Consider the following 25408-nt stretch of genomic DNA (forward strand, 5'->3'; position numbering starts at 1 on the left):
TCCGCAAAAACACTTGTTTCAAAAAATAGAACCTTCTTCCTCACATTCACATCATCAACACTTTCTCATTTCTTTCAACAAAGACACAGCCTTTGAACTATGTTCATTCCTTTTACCATTTGTAATCATTACCTAATTATTGTAATGATTCTTACAAAAATTAGAAATACGAGCGAGCTGCGCCCACTCCAAGCGGGCTTCCCCCGCTCTTTTCAGTGCAGGTCCACAGAGGAATAGACGCGTTTCTTATTTTAAAATGTAAAAAAAAAGGCAGGGTCTTATGCACAAATTTAATTGGAATGTTCATGTGAAAATTGAGGTCAGAGAACCTCTTTAAACACAACATTGGAAGTAATTACACTATCCTCTGTTAAACGCACATGATGACTCATACTCACGTATCAACAGGAGACTTGAATGTGGAATCAGCCGCATTTTGATCAAAGTTATTTAAAGAATGTGAGATATTGTTGCAAATGAACAAATGTATCAGTTTGTGCACCGTTAACGTCAGGAATATTTACCGGTTTTTGTTTTTTTTTATTATTTAAAAACCAATTTTAGGAAACAATAGCAATATTTAGGAAGTAAGATATGCCGTTGCATGTTCTCTGATAAATTCTGTGTATTTTGGTACCTGATGTGTAGAGTTTGGTTGTGTATAAGTTGAGAAAAAGGTATATATACAGTAGAAATAATATAGAAAATTATTATTATGGCAGATAGTAATTCCATTACCCAGTGGAAAATTAGTCAATGCCATGAGAAGAGAGATAAATTTAAAATATTACCAACCCTACTAAGGTCATCATTCCTGAGCTGCAAAGAATAAGGCTAAATTTTGGAACGAGGCAATATTTTTGTGAAGTAACACATCACAGTCAACCAAGTATATCTCTGCGCAAAAAAGCAATAGCTCATCTATTTGGCTCATGATACAAATGGAAGAATTCATACCTATTATACTTATTAAAAAAACCATTCAATTAACTGTTCACCCAACCTTGGTCTTAACCAAGGTCAGCACAATCATCTGAACAGGAATTAGTTACCAATACATTTAACAATAGTTCATAATGCTACCACCAGATTATGGTAAGATATGCTGGTTAGGCCATAATTAGATGGAGGTATGAAGAATCGAATGATCATTTTGGAACATTGAGAGTGATATTGCACACCAAAGAATCTTCAGCAGAGAGGTGGAGATTTTCAAGGAAGATAATTTTATCATTAGTTAAGTTATGCAATTCCCTACAGGGCCTCATTCCTAACTAGAGAGTGACTACAGCTTCACAACTCCATTTCAGTCTCATCTGTCCTCGTCACCTCTTGGAGCTGTGAATGCAACGGATGCAGGTTGCTTCATGTGCCAACCTTGCAAGTTTTCACTGACCCAGCCCAATCATTTAGCTGGGACTTGTGGCTGTCTCATATTATTGAAAACGATAGCACATTTGGGCAATTTGACAACCCATGGAAGAAATGTACCGCCAGCCAAATGCTCAGATTAAATTCCATGACCCACTCTTATCTCCCCACATGAACGTTGTTTAATGCCAATGACAGACTTTAAAAATCAGAGCAAAAACTATTTAACAATTTATGAAATCTCCATCAGCAAATGTATTTATTTTACCGCTAATTTCGAAGCATAAGTCACACATGTACCTAATAAAAGGAAAAGAGATCTGATTGCTCTACCTTGTGGAACAAAAGATTTATGTTTCTTCTGAATGATGTCATCAATGTACCATTGAGGATAGAAGTCTTAAGACAGTAAAACTGTGCTGTAAAGTTCCAGGGAGGAAGGGTTTTTTTGTGACAGCAAAACTAAACTTAATACGGCAAAAGTACACTTACAAAGTCATCGGTTGCCAGAGGGTCTGAAGCCTCACTTGAAATTCCAGCTGTATTCGGCGAGTTAAACGCAGGATAATTTACACCACTCAGGAGCTGTTCATTCTCCTCTTTCACATTACACTAGAAGAGAATGCTGAGTGACAGTGAATAAAGCAATATATAATATAACCTTTGAAATTTATAATAATAAAGCCTTGTCCTTAAGCGGAGACCACTCTAGCTGATCAGAAGTGTGTATGCCTGAGATCCTTATGACAAACTTAAATATACTTGCTAATTTGCCATGCATTTTTCCATCCAACTTGGAATAGAATGACTCCATATTCGCTAGACTTGGTGGCAGCTAGCAAACATCCTCGCCTAGCAACCCAGGGGTTATAGATTTTGCTCTTTGTTTCACCTATGTAGATGTCACAACATTCACAAGGTATGTGAAAGACACCAGAGGTCTTGACTCCATTTATCTCTTAGCTCTTCCATTTATTTCCACAATTGCTGGGAAATTGTCATGCATTCCAAAAAATGGTAACATTGAGACAATCCACATGCCTGCCTGAAAAACTACACAGCCAATGTGTAGAGTTGAAAGACCTCTAGCCATGAGTATACCCAGTGGATGGCAGCTGCACGCCCTTCCTCTAGACACAAAAGTCAACCGAGTTCAAAACGAAATTTAAAATATAAAATTCTTTCAGTCTAAGAAAACTGATAATAGTAGAAAATATATAATAAAAATAAAAATAATTTTTCCAAGCAAATAAAAAAAAAACAAAGCACTCTAATAATTTTCTTGAAAGTTTGGTTTCATAACCTATTGTGTTACAACTTGAACAACTACCGCTTGCCACCCTCTAGTTCTAATCCTTGGTACACCATAGCCTCATCTGACTGTCACATGCCTCATGAGTGTGGAAACATACACATATTGGTTGAACGGGAAGAACTATTGAAACCAAGATATCAGAGCGCAAACCTTGAGAAAATACAAAATTACACACTCGCAAACATTTGAGAAGGTGGGGTGGAAGGAGGGAGGGTTGGCCGGCGCATGGGTGAAGCAGCTATTGTCTCCTCTTCGAGAAGATCCTTGCTTGATAATGGTCTATTAGCAATGAAAGCGGATAAAGGGAATTCTGTAGTGATAATGGACAGGCAGAGCTATGTCGGTAAGAGCATGGACTTCATTAAGGCTAATGACATTGTGTTACTGAAGGATGACCCCACGGCTAAAGTAAAAAAAAGCCCTTTCAAATGTCCAAATGCTCTTTTCACCAGTGGAAATTTGGAGAGTGATAGTGATGAATCCGCTAGCCCCTAGTTTTTACGGTATGCCGAAAGTGCACAAGCTGGATATCCCTATCCGCCCGGTGATTTCTGGAATTTCATCCCTGGTGCACATTCTAGCCAGAGTGCAAAAGTGTAAATTTTTGGAGTATTCTAATTCCAATATCACTTATCGTGTTAAAAATTCCTTTGACAAGCAACTAAACTACAGGAAGTGAAAACTCCGAAGAAATGTGTGTTAGTGTTATTTGACACAGTGAGACTGTTTCCTAGTGCCCAGAAAGAGAAAGCAGTTGAGCTTGCAGAGGAAGCATTAACTCAATCCCAAGCCCCCCAAAATATAGTTAAGGAAATGATGCATCTCATTAAACTCTGTGTTAACCAGAATTACTTTGTGTTCAATGGTAACCGTTATCAACAGGATAATGGGTTGGCTACAGGATCCCCTCTATCGCTCTTACTACCTGAAATATTTACTTACTTTGGAAAAAGATTTGTATCAATGCAATCACTTGCTCATAAAGAATGTGCACTATTGGTACCGTTACATGGATGATGTTTTCTGTTTATGGAACGGAACCAAATACCAAGTGAGAAAGTTCTTGAAAATGTTAAGTACGATAAATGAAAGCATTAAGTTTACAGTGGAATTCCAGGGCAGTGATAAAATAAATTTTCTTGATTTAACTATATCCATTCAGAATGGTAAACATATGTTTGGTATTTATTGGAAACCAACATGTACCAATCATGTGATCCATGCAAAGTCAAAACATCCACCGAGTCAGAAGCTAGCAGCCTTCCGCAATATGGTCCACAGAGCTGTAGCCATTCCCCTCACAAATGAGGAATACTGTAAAGAGTTAACCATCATTAAATCTGTAGCTACAGCTAATGGTTTCACGGAGGCTATGATAGACAACAGGGCAGCAAAAAAGAAAAAAGAAATTTACCTTAGGGAGATTTATTCATTTGAACCTGTAAAAGCTCAATGCTGGTGAAAAATAAATTGTATGGGTAGTGCTTCCCTAAGAGAAGGTAATTTTCTAAATCATCTTGGCATCAAACCAGCCTTCCACAATAGAAGGAACCGAAGATATTTGCTCCCCAGTGTAAAAGACCCTGTCAATATCAGGGACCAAAGTGGAATTTATAGGCTAAAGTGCGGAGATTGAATGGCATCTTACATTAGACAGACGTGGAGAAGTCTGCAGGTCAGAGTAGAAGAGCATAAGAGGGACTTTGAAAACAGGGAAGGGAATTATGGAAAATGGCTCACCTCCTAGAAGATGGACACCAGGCTGACTTCATCCCAGGAATGCTGCAACGGGTTAATAAAGGGAAAAAAATGGACATTTGGGAACAATTGTACATCGTTTCCGCCATTAGTAGGAAAGACATTATTACTAATGACCATGCATTTCCCTTCCATTCTCCGCTCCTTGACCTCCCTCAGCTAATGGGGAAAAAACCCTCCGAGCACCTGAAAATAGTCACCTTCCACCCCCACCTTCTCAAATGTTTGCGAGAGCGTAATTTTGTATTTATATGGCTATGATTAATTTCTTGGTTTATATTTCTTGATAATGCTGCAGTGCAGCAAAACATGTCGACTGTAATTTAATAAATGTGGAAAAAGCAAAGTGTTTCACTTCATATATCATAATGGATCTCCACAAAGTATCTGCCTCGTCCACCCAAAGCACAAACGTTGCATAAGACATAGATATCCTGAGAGATCTAATGCAACCAACCACAACAGCCATGCCATTCAGTATATTAAAAAAACCATGTTTGTCTGCTAAGCAAATGGATCGGCTTAACAAAGAGGTGATTGGAACAGGACTCTCAAAGAGTAGAATTAGTAGACAAACAGGTTTCAACCTGAGCAAAAATTGGACTCCCATTATTTAAAGAATGGGATAACTGAACTTTATGTGAGAAGATTAGCAGGATTGTACAGCAAGGATCGAATAACGTGAAAAAACATTCTTGTTTTTAGGCTTTCTAGCCTAGCAAAGACGATTACTTAGACAGTAGACAAAATCAAGTTAACCACAGGCCTACTCAATGGAATGAATGACATTACTGTCAGAAGATTAGCAATGATGCACAACGAAGATTGACTTACATGCAAATAGATAAAGCTCTCGAAGGTTTTGCTATATAATAAACAGCCAGAAATTCGTACAATTGAAGGTCAAGGTTGACTTCTTATACAAATGCAAACATATACTCTAGGAAAACCCACTTCTGTAGTACAACCCAATTTTTTTTTCAACTGAAGGCAATTACACTAACGTATAATTGCAAATGCGAATAAAACTTACCATCATATCAGCTTGGGGTAATTGGCAGTCTTCCAAAGGAATGAATATTTCAGTCATTTGAACTGAGCATGCACACTGCGAAGTTCCTTCAATCATATCTGGAATGCATTCTTTTGTCTCAGCAGAAGATCCTGCATTGTCATCAGCTGTCTCCTCTTGTTTGATTCTCTGTGCAGAAAGAAAAAGTGATAAACGTCTTCCCTCCTTTAAAATTAACAAACAAGTCATTCCCACCAGGAGGGCAAGTCTGTAACTCTGTTCTCTCCCGAAAATGGGAGAAAGGAGATTCGTGAAGCGCCTGCGCGAGAGTTGTCGCCCGCCCCAAGTCTCTAGGGCGCCCCGCCGGAGAAAGGAGACTATTTGTCGCCTGGGAGAGTACTAGTCTCTCGACCCAAGTCCGTAAGCCTCCTCAAGCGCCTTTGGCGCCCCAGACGGGCGCTTCAGTTACGTCCCCCTCAAGAGCCCGACGTATCTCTTTCTCCCATGGAGAAAGTGCGTATCTCGACAGTGTTTTGTTGTATTTTCTCAATATGGCGCGTTTTCTTTCAAACCATAGAATATTATTACTCGTATATGAGGTGCATTTAAGAGAAGTGGGGCAATTAACACCAGTGAGAAATTGTTGCGGGATATTAATAAACCGTTTGAGGCGAGGGAGGAAGATTTCCGGCCGCATTAGCGGAGAAGGTTGTCCTATCCGTCCTTCGATGGTCCGATTCTCTTCCTGCTGAAAATCCATCACCCTCAATAGCAGACAAAAACACCGCAATCCTATGAAATAACAATTATCTGTAGCTCTGAATTCTTTTCGTGTAAGTAGCGGGGTTTAGAAAGCTAATGCTAATTCAGAGAGCGCAAGAAAAGCACTTTAAATAATGGAAAATAACTTCTAAACAGTTACCTATGAAAAGCAACAGATAGTTAATGAAACACAAGACATGCCCTTATTGTTAAAAGAACTTATTCCACGACGATGTAATAGAGTTTCACCATTTCATTGGTTTCACGAATACGACTGCTCAGCATAACCGTGTGCACACAACATGAGATCGCGAATCGGTTTCGCTGTCAACACATACAGAAGCTATAAATGTACTTCAATAATAAATGAATATCCACAAACTAAGTACTAGCACACACCGTAAATATAAAGTGAGACATAGGCAAATAAAATATAAAAAAACTGGAAATCACTTCCACTCTTTTATTCATCACGAACAACTTACAATCACTAAGCTCGTTATGATAAAAACAACTATTAATTCACTGATTTAAAGCCAGAAATTAGCCCACGAAAGAGGCACAGGTGACTTTTCTGACTATTATTCGTTAATATACTAGAAAAAGAAACTTCACACACAGCTTTGATCTTGATAGCTTGATCGTGAAATGTCAATGTACCTATACGATGAACAACGGAGGTGAACACGCCACTGACAATGTTTACATTGCTGTCAGACATTAATCGATATGGTAATAACACTGCTTACAATTCAATCACGATGGAGCACTGATAATTACAACTCTTAGCCGATATTTTTCAACCTTTCCAAACTTTGTACATTGCAACCACTGGCACTGTGATTATCAGCAGAAGATTTACGGGAGTTGTCACATTGACAATAACACAATTTTGGCACAAAAGATGTTTGCACAAATCTGCAAGCAGCGAGCAAAAGCTGTATTCACATTAGAAATATACTCTTAATTTTCAACTTTGGTGAGGTTGTAATTGATACGAAATGAAGAATTTACATGGTGACAAGCAAAATATACCGGCACTTGGATTTAGCCTTGCAGCCGCTTGCAAGCGAGGAATCACTGCGCGCGGTCAAAAAAGTAGTCCCGACTTTAGTAAGTCATAATGAGGTTATTATGCATTCAATTTAGAAAATATTTGCATGGATGAGTTTGACATAAAATTAAAAACATTTTAAAATTGCACACGGTTAATTTCTCGATAAATCAAGCTCCAATATCAGATTCGCCTTAGAAATTTTTCATACTACCCATCGGAGCGAGTTTTCTCCCATCCGAACGGGAGAAACAGTTCTCTCTACCGAGTTACGGACTTGGGTGGGGAGACAATTTTGGGCGACAACTCTCTCTCCCAAACGAGGCGCCCCAAGTTACCGACTTGCCCTCCAGGTGACCCATACAGTCAAAGCTGACGTTTCAATGGCTAGTGCTGCCATCGTCCTCAGGGCATTGAATGAGGGATCCAAAGTTTGTCCCTGTGATCATCAAAAGAGGGTCATCATGATGAGCTTTGACGGCGTGAGCCTACTTCTTTAAAGGATTTCCCTTTAGGGACATGCTTCAGCTCCTGAGCACGCCCTTCAACCACAATATATTAGAACTATTTCATCATGTCAGCACTACAACATACTTCATTAACAATTGTAAATAGTTTAAAGTATACCGGGACTAGCCGCTAGCAGGTGACTCCCGTAAAAGTTATCACCATGGCTAAAGTCCCGGTATACTTTAGTCCTGGTATACTTTAAACTAGTCTAGAGCGAACACCTCTTTGTGTTCTATGTCCGGGCCTGCTCTCCGGCTGTGGCGCTTTGTGCACCATTTGGACTACTTGTGGCATCATATGCTCAGCAGTCCAGCAACATCTTGTCCGGTAGTGTCCGAAAATATCCTCAGGGAAGAATGACGCCTTGATAGCTTAACTGGCTAAAGCACTCGACCGGAAATTGGGGTATCCGGGTTCGAATCCTGGGGGTCTATTCTGGTTCTTTCTGGCTATAGCAACAGCGATTTGTCGAAAAAAATTGGCGTACGGTGACTGAACTCATATTCTCGTTTGCATTCGTTAGCTATTTCGCCAAGAGCGAATTTTGCTAGCGACGACAATGAACTCGCTCTAGCGACTCGGCGAAGGAATTGGTGAGAGAACGACTCGTGATTTAATTTCAGCCATACACCATTATTATGTAATATTTTTGATCCCAATTAGTTTAATTGTTATTCAAATGCTCGGCATACAGCCTGTGTGTTGTTTAACCCGTCTTGTCGTTCTACGTAATTCAATAAATGGGATATTAAGTGGGTTATACCGTATCGGTGGCTACGGTTATACGCTACTAGATCCTTACAAGCCTCTCAACTTTGATAATAATCACCGTCCAATAAATAATTGCCTATTTTGTGGACTGCAGTCGGAGATCGTGTGCTCAACCCCTGAAAATGTTGAAGTTATGCAATATTTGTGCCGAACGAGGCGTTTGTTATGATTTGTGCCAGCCGAGAGGAAAGCTAGGAGGTGAAACAGGAGTGTAGGTTTATAAATCTATTATTACTTGGTTTTGCTGACTTCATCAATGAATTCAAAATGTGACGGTGTTTACGAAGACAGTTTGAATTAGAAGAACAGCCAAGTTTCGTATTGGCAATCGAAAGTGAGAAAAAGATCGTACCCACTATTTGCATTCTGATTTACTAGCATGAGATGTAACTATATTGATGAGAATTCATAATTAATTGTGAGTATATATATTATGAAGTGATAGGGGGTAAGATGTTGAATGTTTTCGTTATGCCTTTTCCGAAGGATATTGTTCAGGTTTCTCGGGTTAACAGATTTGAGTAAAACTTAATTGATTAAGTAATTGGGCTTTATTGCCAACAAAGAAAATACATTCCCTTGCTACACACCATGGCCCCCTGGGCCCATGGTAACACACCAGGCTCACATACCAACACATACAGAGTGACTGCGAGAGACTGACTGAGTCTGGCTCTCCCGCCAACTAACGTGCGTAACCAACGTGCGCACACCAACGTGCGCATGCGCATCAACAGTTTTGCGCAATATAGATGTACCACACATATATCCAACACACCTCCTTACATCTATATTGCACTTACACTAATTCAAACCCAACACATTTCGAAAACTTTCAAACTTTTGACGACACAATGATTTAGTAAATACATCAGCAACATTATCCTCTGAATTTACCTTGACAATATCAATCATACCTTCCCTAACACATTCATGCACATAATGGTAGTGTACCTCAATATGCTTTGAATTTTTAGTAAAATTACCATGCTTTGCAATATCAATTGCACCTGAATTATCTTCATAAACCTTCATTGGCTTTATTAATTGTACATCAAATGTACTCAATAACTCTTTTATAAATTTTAATTCACTCACTGCTTCTGACAAAGCTACATACTCTGCAAAAGTTGAAGCTTTCGTCACAGACTTTTGCTTTTTCGATTTCCAATATACAACATTCCCAAATAATCTTATAACATAACCTGTTGTGGATTTCCTATCCAAATAATCACCTGCCCAATCAGCATCAACATAACAATCAATAATATTTGCACAATCATTCATTTTGTAACATAATTTCAAATCCTTTGTTAAAATTAAATATTTCAAAATTCTTAAAGCATACTTAAAATGCGTTTCATTATAACAATTTTGATATCTACTTAAGTAATTAACGCTGAAACTTATGTCAGGCCTTGTAGCTGAACTTATATATAATAAGGCACCAATTAAATTTCTGAATTTAATGTTTTTGTCACAGATATCCGCCTTCTCAATTTTTAAGTTTACTTCCATTGGTGTATTGTACAATTTACTATTTTCTAAATTATATTTCTTAACCAATGATTCAATATACTTGGTTTGATTTAATTTCAATTCATGCTTGTGGGACTCATATTCAATGGTAATCCCAAGATACTCTTTAACTTTCCCAAGATCTTTCATTTTAAATTTTTCAGATAGTAAGACTTTAACTTTCTGTATTTCTTTCTTATTTGCACCACAAATTAATAAATCATCAACAAAAATTAATAAATAAATAGAATCTTTTCCATTTCTAAGAGAATATAAGCAGGAATCAATATCACTTCTTTTAAAACCTAAATTTGCCAAAAATTCATCAAGGCATTCATACCAAGCTCTTGGACTTTCTCTTAAACCATATAAAGCTTTGAACAATTTACATACTCTTTTTGTACCATCTTCATAGCCTTTTGGTTGTTTAACATAAACTTCAGAAGTGACCTTGCCATTTAAAAAAGCAGTTTCCACATCCATTTGGTCAACTTCTAAACCCATCTGACAACAATATGACAAAAGAATTTTTAAAGTCTGCATTTTTGCTACGGGAGAATAAATATCATCAATTTCATCGGTTTGCTGGAAACCTCTCACAACTAATCTGGCTTTATAAGTACCATCAGTTTTTTTTGTATACACCCATTTAACATCTAAAACTTTATTTTTAATATTTTTGACCAATTTCCAAGTGTTATTTTTAATTAAACAATCAATCTCTTTATCCATTGCCTTTTTCCATAATTTACTCTCGTTGGACTCAATCGCCTCCTCAAATGTATTTGGTACATCCGTTCTGCACATATTTACAAATATACCACTATTGTACACATAATAATCATCAAGTTTCTTAGGAGGATTCCTGTCTCGTTGAGATCTACGAATTTCAGCTTCCCTCTTAGTGTCTGACTCTAATGATTCATTTTCAGAACTATCGTTAATTTCATCTTTCAAATCACTGTTTTCATTGTCCTCATGATCAGATTCATTCTCATTTAATCCAATACATACAACATTTTCTTCTACAATATCTACATGCCGTGCTACTATGACTGTACCATTTATTAGTACCCTGTATCCAACATTACTATAACCAATTAAAATACCCATATCTGCCTTTTTATCCCATTTTGAAGATCTTTTCTGTTCTGGAACTCTAACAAAAACAGTACTTCCGTACAAACGTAAATTGGAAACATCTGGTTTCTTACCGAAAAATATCTCATAGGGAGTTTTTCTTTCAATAGTATTGGCTAATGTACGATTTTTCAAATACGTTGCAGTAAATATAATTTCTGGCCAATACCTCTTGTGCACATTTGCTTCTGCTAACAAACAACGCGCCATATTCATTATGGTCCTGTTAAACCGTTCCGCTGTTCCATTCAGTTCATGTACATATGATGGACAATTGTTAATTACAATACCTCTCTCTCTGGTAAAATTATAAATGTCACCATTCAAATACTCCTTCCCATTATCACATCTCAAAAATTTTACCCTTTTACCTGTAAGATTTTCACATTCATTCACAAATTCAACAAGACAGTCAAACACTTCAGTTTTAGATTTCATCGTATAAACTTTAGCAATCTTACTATAATCATCAATGAAAGAAACAAAATATTTTTCACCTTTAAGACCTGTGGTTTGGAAAGGTCCACAAACATCAGTATGAACAATTTCTAAAATATCTTTTGCTCTGTTCCTATTATTCTTAAATGGAACATTACTCATTTTGTTTTCAATACATAATTTACATTTCAAAAAATCTGATTCAAGTTCACTCGGAATACCGTCCAGCAACTGATTTTTCACCAAAGTATTTAAATATTTAAAATTTACATGTCCCAATAAACGATGCCATTTTTCCTTTAGAGTCATAGAATCAACACTTTTATTTGCAACATTTACCAAAGTTCCTGATTTTACTTTGCTTTTCATAATGTATAAACCATTCACTTCCAAAGCTACTGCTGTAACATTACCTTTAAAATCAATAATTTTGGTCATTTTGCCTTTAGAAACAATTGTATTACCCACAGTTATTTTGCTGTAGCTAATCAGGTTTGATTGCATATCTTTAACATACAATACATTCTTCATATTAACTAAATTCTTCTTGCCAAATGCATCAAAATAACTTAACACATTTCCGATTTTTGTGGCTTTTAGAATTTCATTATTACCCAAATGAACATTTATGGGTTGCTTCAGAACAATACATTTATCAAAATATCTATCATCATTAATGATGTGGTCTGTACAGCCACTATCAAGAAGCCACTTTATTTCATTACGATCTACATTACTTATCTCAGTGTTATGCACCGCACGATGAGCAACCGTTGTAAGCCATGCGCTGTATTCTTCATTCTTCTGTCCTTGGTCTGCGCATGCTCCGTGCCATACACCGCGCTGCCCGCGATGAAAGCTGCCACGCCCCCTTACAAAGCCTCTTCTTCCGGATCCTTGTCTGCATCGTGATGAACGCCATGTGCCTCTGCTACTTGTCATTTGTCCACTACTTCTGCAATCTCTTCGTATATGTCCCACTTCACCACATTGGAAGCATGTTCGCTCTTGCCTATTTCTATCCGCCGCGAATGCGTTGCTTTTCCTAGCCGAAGTCTCGCATCTTTGATTTTTCAACTCGGCCATTTGAATTTTATTCCTCACATAGTCAGCTGTTTGATCCTCTACTTTTAACGTGTCAATTAAATCACCAATGTAACTGTACGAGTCAGGCAACGTGTTCAACATATAATTTAATTTTTCCTTCTCTGAAACACTCGCGCCAGCGGTTTTCAACTCATTTACCAATTTTTCAAAGTCACTGAAAAATTTCGCCGAGTCACTGTAATCTCTAAGTCTCAGTCTTTCCAATTTATTTCTACACACAATCTGCAGTGCTGTTGACTCTTTCAGATATAAACTATCGAACTTCTTAATTATATCGTACGCCGTCGTTTTATCACATACAAATTCCAATTGCTTATTTGAAATAGCGCCGTATATATAGTTCATTGCCTTTAAATCATTTTCATCCCAATCCTCTTTGTCCGATGAAACTTTTCCTCTCATTATGACATTGTCACACTTTTTAAGTTTCAAAAATAATGTCACACGTTTCTTCCACATACCGTATTCTTCTCCGTCAAACACCGGTATAACCAAATCACCGTACTTCGCCATTTTACCGTCACTCGTACAACAACCAAGAAACCACCACGTGAACCACGGACTTCTGCTACCATGTTCAGGTTTCTCGGGTTAACAGATTTGAGTAAAACTTAATTGATTAAGTAATTGGGCTTTATTGCCAACAAAGAAAATACATTCCCTTGCTACACACCATGGCCCCCTGGGCCCATGGTAACACACCAGGCTCACATACCAACACATACAGAGTGACTGCGAGAGACTGACTGAGTCTGGCTCTCCCGCCAACTAACGTGCGTAACCAACGTGCGCACACCAACGTGCGCATGCGCATCAACAGTTTTGCGCAATATAGATGTACCACACATATATCCAACAGATATGTTTGTCAAAGTACTAAAATAAAAATTACAGGTCCATAACAATAATCCAATAGCAATATGTGGCGTACGGCTTGGTATTTCTTGGTGATAAATATATGGGAATGAGTGGGGCTAGTGAAAGATTGCGTGAAAAAGAAAGGAATTTGCACATTTCGTACGTAGTTTATAGTAGATACTGTTTGAGTTTTCCTTGGAAGTTGAGAAATGCAAATTGATGCAGTCAATACAGCTCGTGTGGGTAAAAAAAGTAAGAATGACTGATTTGCTCACAAGATGGTTTGACATATTAATTATAAATGAACTCGTTTGGCAAATGAGCATTTAGAGTGTGGAAGTTTACTAATTATTGTAATTTTTGTGACTAAGTAATGACCTCTCATCCTTTTGATGAACCTTAAGCAAAAGAAGTCTTCCCTTCTATGCAAATTTTCTGTTCCAATGCATTGCCTTCAACGGAAAAATAGTAAATTCATAACCTAAGTGTTGTTCGTAGCCAAACACAGGTTATGTACTACTGTTAAAATCTCCTAGCAAATTATCTACCATGAAAAGTAGCTTCCGAGTCATAGAATCAGTGGTGCCTATCTAGATACCTCAGATTAATACATAAGAGTGCCAGTTTGGTTACCAATACTTAGTTATCTTATTTCAGGTTTGAATATTTTAATATAGTGAAAGTAAACAAAATGATACTTTATCCTGAAAAAGTTTGATTTTATTCCACATAATTGAGCCTTAATTCAAGGAGAGAATGTGGACCCTTACACCTGAAGAATCATAGAACATCAAAGCCAGATTAATCAAAGAAATACTATATTAAGTTTCTCAATCCTCGTCTGCTAATGGAATGTTTGAAACAATCAGAGTCAGTTGTATTTCTTATAATATTGAGCCAGCTGGAAAATTGGGTGAAGCTGTTGTCCGTATACCTATGTATTTGCTAATGAGGCTGAATTTACAGGAAATGACTGCATTCACCACCCATTATTTTCCATGCTCATCAGTGACCACTGAAAATTTTTCATCGATAAGCTCTTTCAAAGTATGTTGTATGGCGTTGGGCAAGATATGGTGGAAGTTCTTCATATTAGTAAAATTAGAGTTTGCAATATTTCTTCTGAGTTTTAGCATAATAAACTCATTGTCAGTGGAAATATTGCAATTTCTAATTTCACTAATAACTCTTTCAAAGTCTTGAATGGAATTCTTGGCGTGGTTTTTTCCTAAAATATTAACCTTTACTACTACTTGTCGACATTTTACTAATTAATATGTTTAATAAGTTTCAAAAGGATAAGTGAAGACATATTCCTATAAGTCATTTTACATCACATATCTGGTACACATGTTAGTTTCTTGGGATTTCAATCCCATACATAGCTTTTATTAATTTTTTTCATTTTCCATCCATTGGACTATCACTAATGAGAGCAAAATTTCAAAAATCCATTAGGTATAATATCTTCAACACTTATAACAATGTATGACAAGATATCTCATTCCATTACATACTGTTAGAAGTGATCTACTCATTAAGGTTGACATAGTTCTTTGTAACATACATAGTTCTTCCATTAATTCCAGAACTATTGTCTCCCTGCCCTTGCTTGTTACTCAAAATCCTTACCTTAATCACTTTTGTCTGCATTTCAAGCTTGATGCACACTTCATCTACATAATTTATATCTAATTTATCTCCTGCAATTATTCCCTTTCCTCACTTATCAGGTTTTCTACTATCACTTTCTTCTTTCTTTTCCTATGTCAATGTTATCTATACATTCCTGTATACCTCTATTCTTATCCTTCTTCTGGGTCAAAAGTACCAGTTTCATACTAAACCGTACTCCATATCTCTTAATCAACTTCTTTTTGCACTTTGGTGCTGTTATTTTCCCTGTGATTCTCCTCTTTTTATTTATTCCCTATCTGTCTCGCTCTGATCTGCATTGCTAGAGATATATTTTAACATGCATAGCTGCAATGCATGTAATGAGAATCAGTCTATGATCATGTCACATAAAAGGCAAATTTTCTTAATAGATTTATGAAAGTGGAGTGGATGTGAGGGAAATTGCTTCTATAATCACTTCATAAATAGAACATGTTGCGATAAAATTGTTTGAGGAATTCATATTATCGCATTTATGATAATGGAGGCACATACATTAATTATAAGTGAGTGATGTCAATGTGATGCATTCAGAGATTACTTGGTGCAGCATTTGAAAGAATGACCCCAGAAGGGAAGGGTAGTAAAAAAAATTATTTACTGTAACACCAGGTAACAACATAATTCCTTTGAAAACCCACATCCCAAAAGGACAGGTGCAATGAAGGAGTCATCATGATGGAATCCTTATGCTTTACATTTGATACGAATAAATTCTTCAAATGCTATATAAATAACTGTATCTTTGTACAGAGGCGGATCTATGGGGGGAGGGGGGGCTATCCAATTTACTCCACTTGGGTATCCAATTTGCACTAGAGGGAATGGTGATTTTTTCTGACCCCCGCTACAGCTGGATTTTAACCTCACCTAGACCCTCCCCCTGTTGTCCCTATCCTGGATCCACTACTGTCTTTGTATAATTTAGTACTCAGCTAAATATTTCAAACATGCTCAATGAAAGCTTCATATATTTGGGCTGAGAATAAAAGAAAATATGGATCACATGTATAGTATAGTATCCATAAACACCACTGAGAATTGAAATTTCATGCTTTCATTCTGATTAGATATGTTTTTCAACAGATTTTTTAATAAATTGAACCCAGCAACTTTAATATCTTATAGTATAAATTAAATAACTTTGTTTTATTCCACACTTTATTTTAAATAGCACCACCCGGGTTCCAGCATCTCATGCTATCATCAGATGAAAGCAGGTACTTTCACCTGATGATAACATTAGATGCTGGAACCGGGGTCATGCTATTTAAAATAAAGTGTGGAATAAAACAAAGTTATTTAATTTATTCTGCAATGAAGCAATTCCACAAAATAACACCAGAGACCGTGTCTTATATTTAATATCTTTGCACCCCATCTCTTTTCCTTAAATCTTTAATAGAATACAAGCCTTTGCTGTTGATAAGATATGAAGTCTAGTTACGATAGCACTTAAAACATATTCTAACACAAGGTTTGCAAAAATAGTCTTTACATAAACAATAGATCCCCCATCCCAAGCTATGAGCCAAAAAGAGTAGCAATATTTTGTTACAGAAGCATATTGTTGTAACAACATGCAGCCTACTTGTAAAGTATGAAAGGTTTGCTGCAAAATTTACATTTATTTAATAATTGGATGGCAAGTTTACTAGGCCATGAGCCCTTGAAGTAACTGCTGTAGGGTTATGCATAAGTATTCAAACTATATTCAATCTTCTCTAATTTTAATTTTAGACAGTGAAGTTATGTTCATAATAAGTGATTTCTGAACATTAATTCAATTTTATGATGTCAATGAATACATTCTCAACGGCATTACCTTTAAGACTCAGTCCTCCCTATTACAATATCAACTACACTATTGATAGCCAGTATCACAATATGTTTCACCTTATATTTCGATGGTAAGGGCTAATTGGTGTCATGCAATAGGTTTTTGTATCTCTAATGAATAAATTTAAACTTAGTTCTGTCCCTTATTGAAATTTTATTTGCCAGAGATTATGGATTTCATGAAACATATTGCTTCTCAACAGTATATCAACAGTAATAAATAAGATGAGATAATTTAAAGTTATGAAATATCTGCTGCTAGCTGACAATTATATGGCTCAATTCTTTTTGTGTCTGTTACATGAGTGGCATATGCCTGAAGATACCTCCTTATTGTGAACATTTTAATAAAACTGAAAATGCTTCTATAAAAACACAAAAATAATCAAAGGAATTACAATGAATTATTTATGAATTAATTATTCATAACAATGACATCTTCAGTGTGACAGAAGTCATTCTGCACGTTATCATTTATAATGAACACAGATTAATTTGTCTATTAGACGGTGGTTGGTTATAAATTCTGTTATTGAAATTATGGCCATGGTGAGTACTTTGAAAACAGGAAAGGCTTTGATTATTCACAACTTGCAAGGTGTTCTTAATTCCGTAAGGAACGCAGAGATGATGATATGATAGCGTAGGGGCCAAACTAACGCTAAGAAGATATATCTTACTGCAAAAGTATGATTAAAATTTATCGTCATTGATTACATTGTAGCCACAAAATGTTCCTAAAATCGCTCTGGTGGTCTACTCAATAGAAAGCCATTTCAATTGGTTTCACAATACAAATGAGAATCTTCGTTCCCGTGTAATAAGCACAAACAGGGTTAATTTACCACTATTTCTTGCAAAGGAACTCCAATTTCATTCGATCCACAAATAGTCATTCATTATCTCCGTGTAATTTATGGTTTACTCGTATCGCAGCACTCATAAAATTAACACTTTTACTTACTAAATATTCACAAATCGACGCGAGTACTTTTATTTAACGACACACAGATGATTGACCATATTAATCGTCAACGATTAAAACCGAAAATATTGGCTTCATCTTCATTTTTAAGGCTAACCATCACTTCATAACAAACGTAAACAAACCTTTCACCATACTCCACACTCGATTTTCCAATTCCGACTTTCGTTTGTTTCACTTTTCGCGTTCAATTGTTGGTATGAGAATTATCGACGCATGCCTTGTCTACACTATACACTTAACTTAAGTGACTTCACTTCAATATAATCTTAAATGTGGTGCGGTAGCTACACTTGAGCTTTAAGTTGACTTCAGCACCGTGATTGTCTATATCGGGAAACAGTTATGTTGACAGATGAAGGTCTAGGAGAGCAATTAGTGATTCTTTGATCCAAAGCGACTGTTATTTGAAATAAACTTCCAAACTCCGTGAATTAACCATTTTGGATTCAGAAGGTTAAAAGGAAAGACCGATTTCAGTTCCTGAGGGAACGCTATATGGCGAGAGGTGATGGAGCCAGAGGAATTTAGAATTACTAAGCGTGGTTTCGTGGAATGACATATTCATAACGTAAACAAAAGCACTTATTGCTAGTCAAATTCCACTGCTTTATTAAAACCATTGATGTTAAATTTCAACCATTAATTCCTCCCACGTCCAATGAAATCGCCACATCTTATCTCCCTCGGCATCCCTAGGACTAACATTAAAGCCCTATGCAATAGTTTCAATAACAGTGTGTGGAAAGTTACTGAGTGCATTCGTTTACGTTATTTTCGATTATGACACCATGGAATATAAACTGTTTTACCGGATCCTCTGCCGTCGTCTCATTGTCAGTCTTAAAATTCCTTAAAACGTTTCTAAGTTTTATGAATCGAGTTTCACCGTGAGCAACAGGCATAGCAATTAGTTTTCACGGAAATAAAACCAACAATAAGATGAGAAACACTACAAAATAAATTCGTCGAATTAATATCCCCAACACTAGAAATTAACTAACGAAATAGAACGCATAATAACCACATCATACAATACTGCACAACTTAGAACATAATCAACGGGATTATGTGAGATGGGTATTATGTGCCCTATGTGCCATTTACAACACATGAAGAGCTTCAACCGTGCGGAAACAGTTGCCTACGCAATTTAAGTTGGGTTCTAAGATGACTTAAGTGGAGGTGTACTTATGAAGCTGGTGACACCTACACTACCAACTTAAATACAGAGCCAACTTAAGTAGTCACTTAAGTTACTAGTGTAGACCCGGCATTAGGATGACTTAGACCGGCATTAGGGTATTCTTTATTACCTACGTCACAGTATTTCGCTAAGAGAACGAAGTTACCCGAACTGTAGCGATAGGAGGAGCGAAAAGAACGAGAATAATCGCGGAGAAAATTTTAGCTACGCTTCGAGTTGCCGTAGCGAAGCGAGGACCCGAGCGAAGGGAGAACGAGAATCACCGCCCTGGTGAAGGCGAATGATTTTTTCTCTGTGGATCTTTCGCACAATTGTAAATACTTTGAGCAGACGGAGGCACCCCCATGGGATTAAGTCTGAATGTCTCTGGTGCCATGGCACAATTTTTGACCATTAGAGTGAGGGACCATTTTCATACATTTTGCACGCCGACTGAAGCATTTACGCAAAACTTTTGTGGCAACCTGAATATCTTGCACTTGGGCACTTTCCCTCACCATAAGGACTACTAAGGTTCACAATTCTACCAGACCGGCCCTCGTAACAGGAGTTACCTCTGGCACTGGTGGCCTCTTTTGCACTGGCTGGCGGCTGAAATCGTGCAATCCCAATGCCCAAGGGTTAATGGAGGATTTTGAGGAGACTAACCAGTAGGGTGGTGCGAAAAAACTCAAGTTCCAAATTTCGTGTCGTAATAGTGCGGAAAAGTTGCGATACGTTAGTACAAGAAAAACAAAAAAGAATTATTAAAATCGGACGTCATCTTCCGATCCCGCAAAGCACCTGAAAAAATGACAAAAATGAAAAATATTGTTTTTTTTTAGTTGTAAAAAATTAAATTAAATTAATATCTTTTAACGCTGTAGCAAAAAATGATTACAAATTGCATAGGTTATTATTTATATATGCATATTTATGGTTTTTAACTGTTACTACCGATCGCACAAGATCATTAAAAATGTATAAATTTTGCAATTTAGCCGGTTTTTCAGAGTTGTGTCATAATAACTTAAGGTAATATTTTAGTCTAAAATACATGTTTGATTATGCATAGCTCTTCCTTTGTTTATATATGATTTAATAATATTTAAACAACCCAGAACTCAACGCTGAGAGGTGGCTGCAATTTGAGTTCTACCCACACCCTCCATCCATCCAACCAATGAAGGTTACTGCTTCTACAATATTTACATTTTTTGTCCTACTTTTAAATTTTAACTTTTGAAAACTACTTTGTACTGCGATTTAGTGGTAAGGTCTGGCATAATGGACCTTGATTTGAATTAGCCCTAAAAATCCATCTCTATATCGATAGCCACAAAGCTTAAGGGATACCTCCGTTACCAATTTCACACACGGCTCCATTGCTTGCGGGTGATATGGGAAGTTATAATATCCCAATCTTGTTTATCGCCAGATTCAATGAAGGAAGCTATTTCTTCATTAGTAATTATTCTCATAAGAAGAGGTGGAGTAGATAGCTTGACTACATTCATGTCAATCAATTCTATATGGTCAGTTAATCCGAAGTTCATGGTAGGAATAATGAAGTTTACGATAGGTTTGCCCTTTGGTTAAGTCTGTCTGGCTTTAAATACTCTTTTTAGCCCTAGCTCTCTAATGTGCCTTCTGTAATCAAAAACCATCGCCATCAATACATTCTCTTCGTGATCAAAGTTAGAGTTCCGTTCAATAACAGAGAAAACTACTTTTTTTTAATATCCAGGTATGTATCGAGAGGTTTCCTTTGCTCTGTTCACACGAGCCATCTAGCATGTGAAAATGGTCCAGTATCCCGGTTTGCTAAGTCATTTGGAAAGTCGCCACTTGCGATTGCTTGACTAATGTCTATAAGGTATCTTTGGTCCTTGCTCAAAATTTATCTATCAACTTGTAGAATTTCACATTCAATTGTTTGGAAATGCAGTTTGGAAGCTTTCCATAACCATTCATATTAGTCCAATTGGCCCACTAAATGATTTTTGGCCACTTGTTTCACCAGATAAATACTGAAAAATATGACGAAAGTAATTCAATGAAATGAAGTAACCCAACTGCCCACTGCAGCGGGTATCATTGGCGTTTTACGAGCTTTCTAATAGTGCAACCTTTCCATCTAATGTTGATGTTCATGCCATCACAGCAAACTAACTCTCAGAACTCTAATGATACTCCTTGATCAGAGAGATAAGATAGTATGGAGACCACTATATCTTTAGCAGACCCGGAGCTTGGAGAAACATAACTCAAATACACAAAAGCCGGTTCTTTTAGTAGAGAATGGTGTTCCGCTATAACTGTCCGACAGTACTCCTTCGATTCAATAATTTCTATTACTATGGCATTGTCTAACCTTCCGTCAAAGTATAACCGTGTAGCTCACCTAAATCAAGATGGATTTGCTGTAAATCGCTTATAATATTTTTCTTTTCCCTTTCAATTCCACATCGGTCAATGAACTTAGAAGTATATTCTTCAGTTGTAACACCAATGTCTACTAGTACACTTGATGCTATAGCAGCAGCTGTACGGTGAGACACCCCGTATTGATTACAATGAAAAGCTGTACTTTGGAATTTTACCCTCATTTGCCATGGCGATTTATGTATTTTTGGATGTACTAGGCATATAATCTTCCTAGTCAACAAATTTCTCCTTGATTGTTGAACTTTGCGTTGCGTCATTTAAAACCTCAACATCTTCACTTTCGGTTTCAATAGGGTTAACATGCTGCCTTTTTAAAGTGCAATTTTGCCTTTCAATTCTAGTGGTCAGTTTTATTGTCATTTTTTATCTAAAGAGCTAATTAAAACTTCTCAAAAATCATCCTCAAGTAATTATTACACAACTCTGAAAAATAGGCGAAATTGCAAACTTTATACATTTTTAAAGATCTTGTGTGATCGGTAATAACAGTTAAAAGCCATAAATATGCATATATAAATAATAACCTATGCTATTTGTAATCATTTTTTGCTCCAGCGTTAAAAGGTATTAATTTAATTTAATTTTTTACAACGAAAAAAAAACATTTTTTTCATTTTTGCCATTTTTTCAGGTGCTTTGCGGGATCGGAAGATGATGTCTGATTTTAATAATTCTTTTTTTGTTTTTCTTGTAATAACGTATCGCAACTTTTCCGCACTATTACGAAACGAAATTTGGAACTTGAGTTTTTTCGCACCACCCTACTAACCAGTGCCCACTAAAACCTAAATGCTGAAACTGCTACATTAATGACACATTAATCGTTTGGTAAGATATGGATTGATTGATTTTCAAATTGCAGTCTGAGTGGTCACTTTTCAGGAGGGAGGCTGGTGGGGTAGATGAGATGGTCCTGCATGTGTTAGCTCGTCGAGTATAGGGTCCTGGATTAGCGAAACTTTGGAGAGTGTACCAAACCTATTATCTAAGCACCTGCTCCATGGGCCCACGTAACGCATTTTAACCTTTTCGCCGCATGTGAGGAGAAGGTTTTCGGAGATTGAACAGCAGCGAAAGGGTTAAATCCGCTCTTTATTTTTAAGTCAATAAATTTTATAGGGTGCTCTTCTATATAAAAATGAACCAATGGCTTAGTACACTAAACGGTATTTCCTTCTTGGTCTGAACTTCTGGGTCACCATAAGCACTTAAAATTATTTCCGTGCTTAATCTCTTGTATCCTTTGCCTTGTTATTTGTTATCACAGTTACTTTAATAAATAGCTATTATAATACGAAATATAACCACTCGAATAACTCAACCATACCGTAGTTTTTAGCTTAAATTTAGGGAAGGTGAACGGAGGTCCATCCGTATTAACATCACACAACGTCAACAGCTGAGAGGCCGATCCACCGGACCCCAGGCGATGTGCAGAGTAGACCCCTGACGTCACGTTTTTGCTATTTTTTTTGTGAAATTTGGTGGAGGCTCTCGAGGAATTCCCCCACCACATGAGTGGCGAAAACCACAAAATCAAGTTTACGATGGAGCAGAAGAGAAATGGATATCTGCCGTTCCTTGACATTCGAGAAGAAGGCTGATCTTTGAGACACTGGGTGTGCCATAAGCCCACTCATAAAGATCTCTATTTGAATGGTCGGGGTCACCACCAAACCACCCAACGAAGAGTTTAACTGGTACATTTAGTACAGCACGCCTTAACACGTTGTGCACCGGGGTATTTAAATTCCTAGGAATTCTAGGTGGTGTTGAGATAGGAAATATGTGCCGATTAGGGCGTAATGCCTATGGTTTAAACATGGTTAAAAAGCTAATGTTTAGTATATAAAACTACCCATTCAAATGTTGTGATGAATCAATTGATTATGAATAACGAACAACTGAAAACGTACTAACGAATACGTATTGTACTCTTTAAAATTGTTTTGATTGACGCGCCTAAATGACGAGAATCTTCGTCATCCGTCCAGAGCGTTCGTGGAAAAAATGACGAGAATTCTGGTCATCCGTACACAGGGTGTTAACCATAGCCAATGAAGACAGGCTCCTACTAGGTGGTACAATGTATAGGGTACAATGCCTTTATGCATTGATAATTGGTGAAATTGTTAGCTATGGCTGATTTGGAAAAACATACTCGCACCAGAAGACTGAAGAACAAAATTCCTTCAGTCGACTCCAATGAAACCCCAACTGCCAGTTTTTTCCAGCACCTTGCAATGGACTCACGGATTGTGAAACAGATCAATTGATGGTTTGAGGTGTGACTAAATTGAATTTCTTCATTTTAAATAAAAAAAACTTTGTAAAATTCCACATGTGACTTTACCAACCGGAAACCGGTAACTAGAGGATTGGGTAATGTCGCAAAGCGACGAAACTGGTCGTTAGTAATGTCATAAGTAGAATTTCACAAAGGTTTTATTTAAAATAAAATGGAAACTGTTCGCTGGAAATTGGACTTGTTTCACTTTTTCGTCGACCATGTGTGACGGCCTTTCAAATCCCCTAATGCTGTAGGCTAAAAAAAGGGTTATTAACTTTTATCTCTAATCGCTGCAAATCTAAGTGCTGTTTTAAATATTTGATTTGCTAGTTTTACGCAGTCATGGTTCAAAATATTTCTCCACCTGCAACATCAAGCGATTGATGAATTACAATACTGAGTTATTCACTTCAACACTTTGCACTTACTAGTTGAGGCCACATATAATAACCTTTCTCCCCCGGAACTTATCATGCTCCAACTCTCAAATACGAAAAAATAAAAAGTAGGTACTCACATTGAAATAATATCTCGACGAACATTTTCTCAATTCTGCATCCGATTCAAAACAAATCCTTTTGAAATCACTTACAGGGCTATTCTGTAACAGATAGCGGCTCCGCTATCACGACGAAGATGCTATTTCTGGCGCAATATTACGCCCTCCCGATTCACTATCTCAAAGTAGCGGCCCCTAAGCGGAATTTGGGGTCGCTTTATAGCATCGACAATAACGCCAGCATTTGGCTCGCGTTATTCCGATAGCGGCCCCTACCAGGGGCGGAGTTTTGTACACGTCCAATCATATTTCTCGATTCTTTGCAATAAACAAATGAGACACTCCGAAAACGCAGCAGGATACTCGGGAGCCCGGGAAGAAGTTAAAAATACGATGTGGCTTGTGCTTGGAGATTTTGCTCTTTTTCTATCGGATATTTTCTAGCCTAACTAATAAGCGTCTATATTCAAGGGTTCAACAGTCGACGACGGAAGAATATCGCCAATTTTTGAGCTTAATATATCGGAATTTACAAGTATAATTGTCTTGAAGAGGACTTCGTCCGCTACGCACTATTCGTTCACCTACGCCTGTAATGATTATACTCTTATGATTACTGGTGACGAAATTATTTTTACTAGTACGTTCATCTTCAGCCACGGCTTGTTTACATCGTTTGTCTCATTGCTCACCGTAATTCTACGATGTCCACAGTTAATCCACAGTTGTCCACATGGGTAATTATTTAATTATAAAACATTTTTGTCACTTGAAATCACATTTTAGGCCATTTTAAATACATCTGTTTACAGATGTTTTCTAGATTACGCGGATGTCATGGAAGGAATCATCGCGAGTGTTGTGATTGTG

The 25408-nt window shown here is 37.1% G+C and overlaps 1 long non-coding RNA gene across 1 annotated transcript; it reads right to left on the reverse strand.

Annotated features, from left to right (window-relative positions):
• Positions 1-1869: 1869 nt before the first annotated feature.
• On the reverse strand, positions 1870-24630 carry LOC124172729. Its single transcript, XR_006868261.1, has 3 exons — positions 24557-24630; positions 5478-5645; positions 1870-1983 (listed from the first exon to the last, which is right to left on the reverse strand). It is a non-coding gene; the product is annotated as an uncharacterized LOC124172729 (long non-coding RNA).
• Between the last annotated feature and the right edge of the window lie 778 nt (positions 24631-25408).

Source organism: Ischnura elegans (genome assembly GCF_921293095.1).
Source record: "Ischnura elegans chromosome 13 unlocalized genomic scaffold, ioIscEleg1.1 SUPER_13_unloc_2, whole genome shotgun sequence".
NCBI lineage: Eukaryota > Metazoa > Arthropoda > Insecta > Odonata > Coenagrionidae > Ischnura > Ischnura elegans.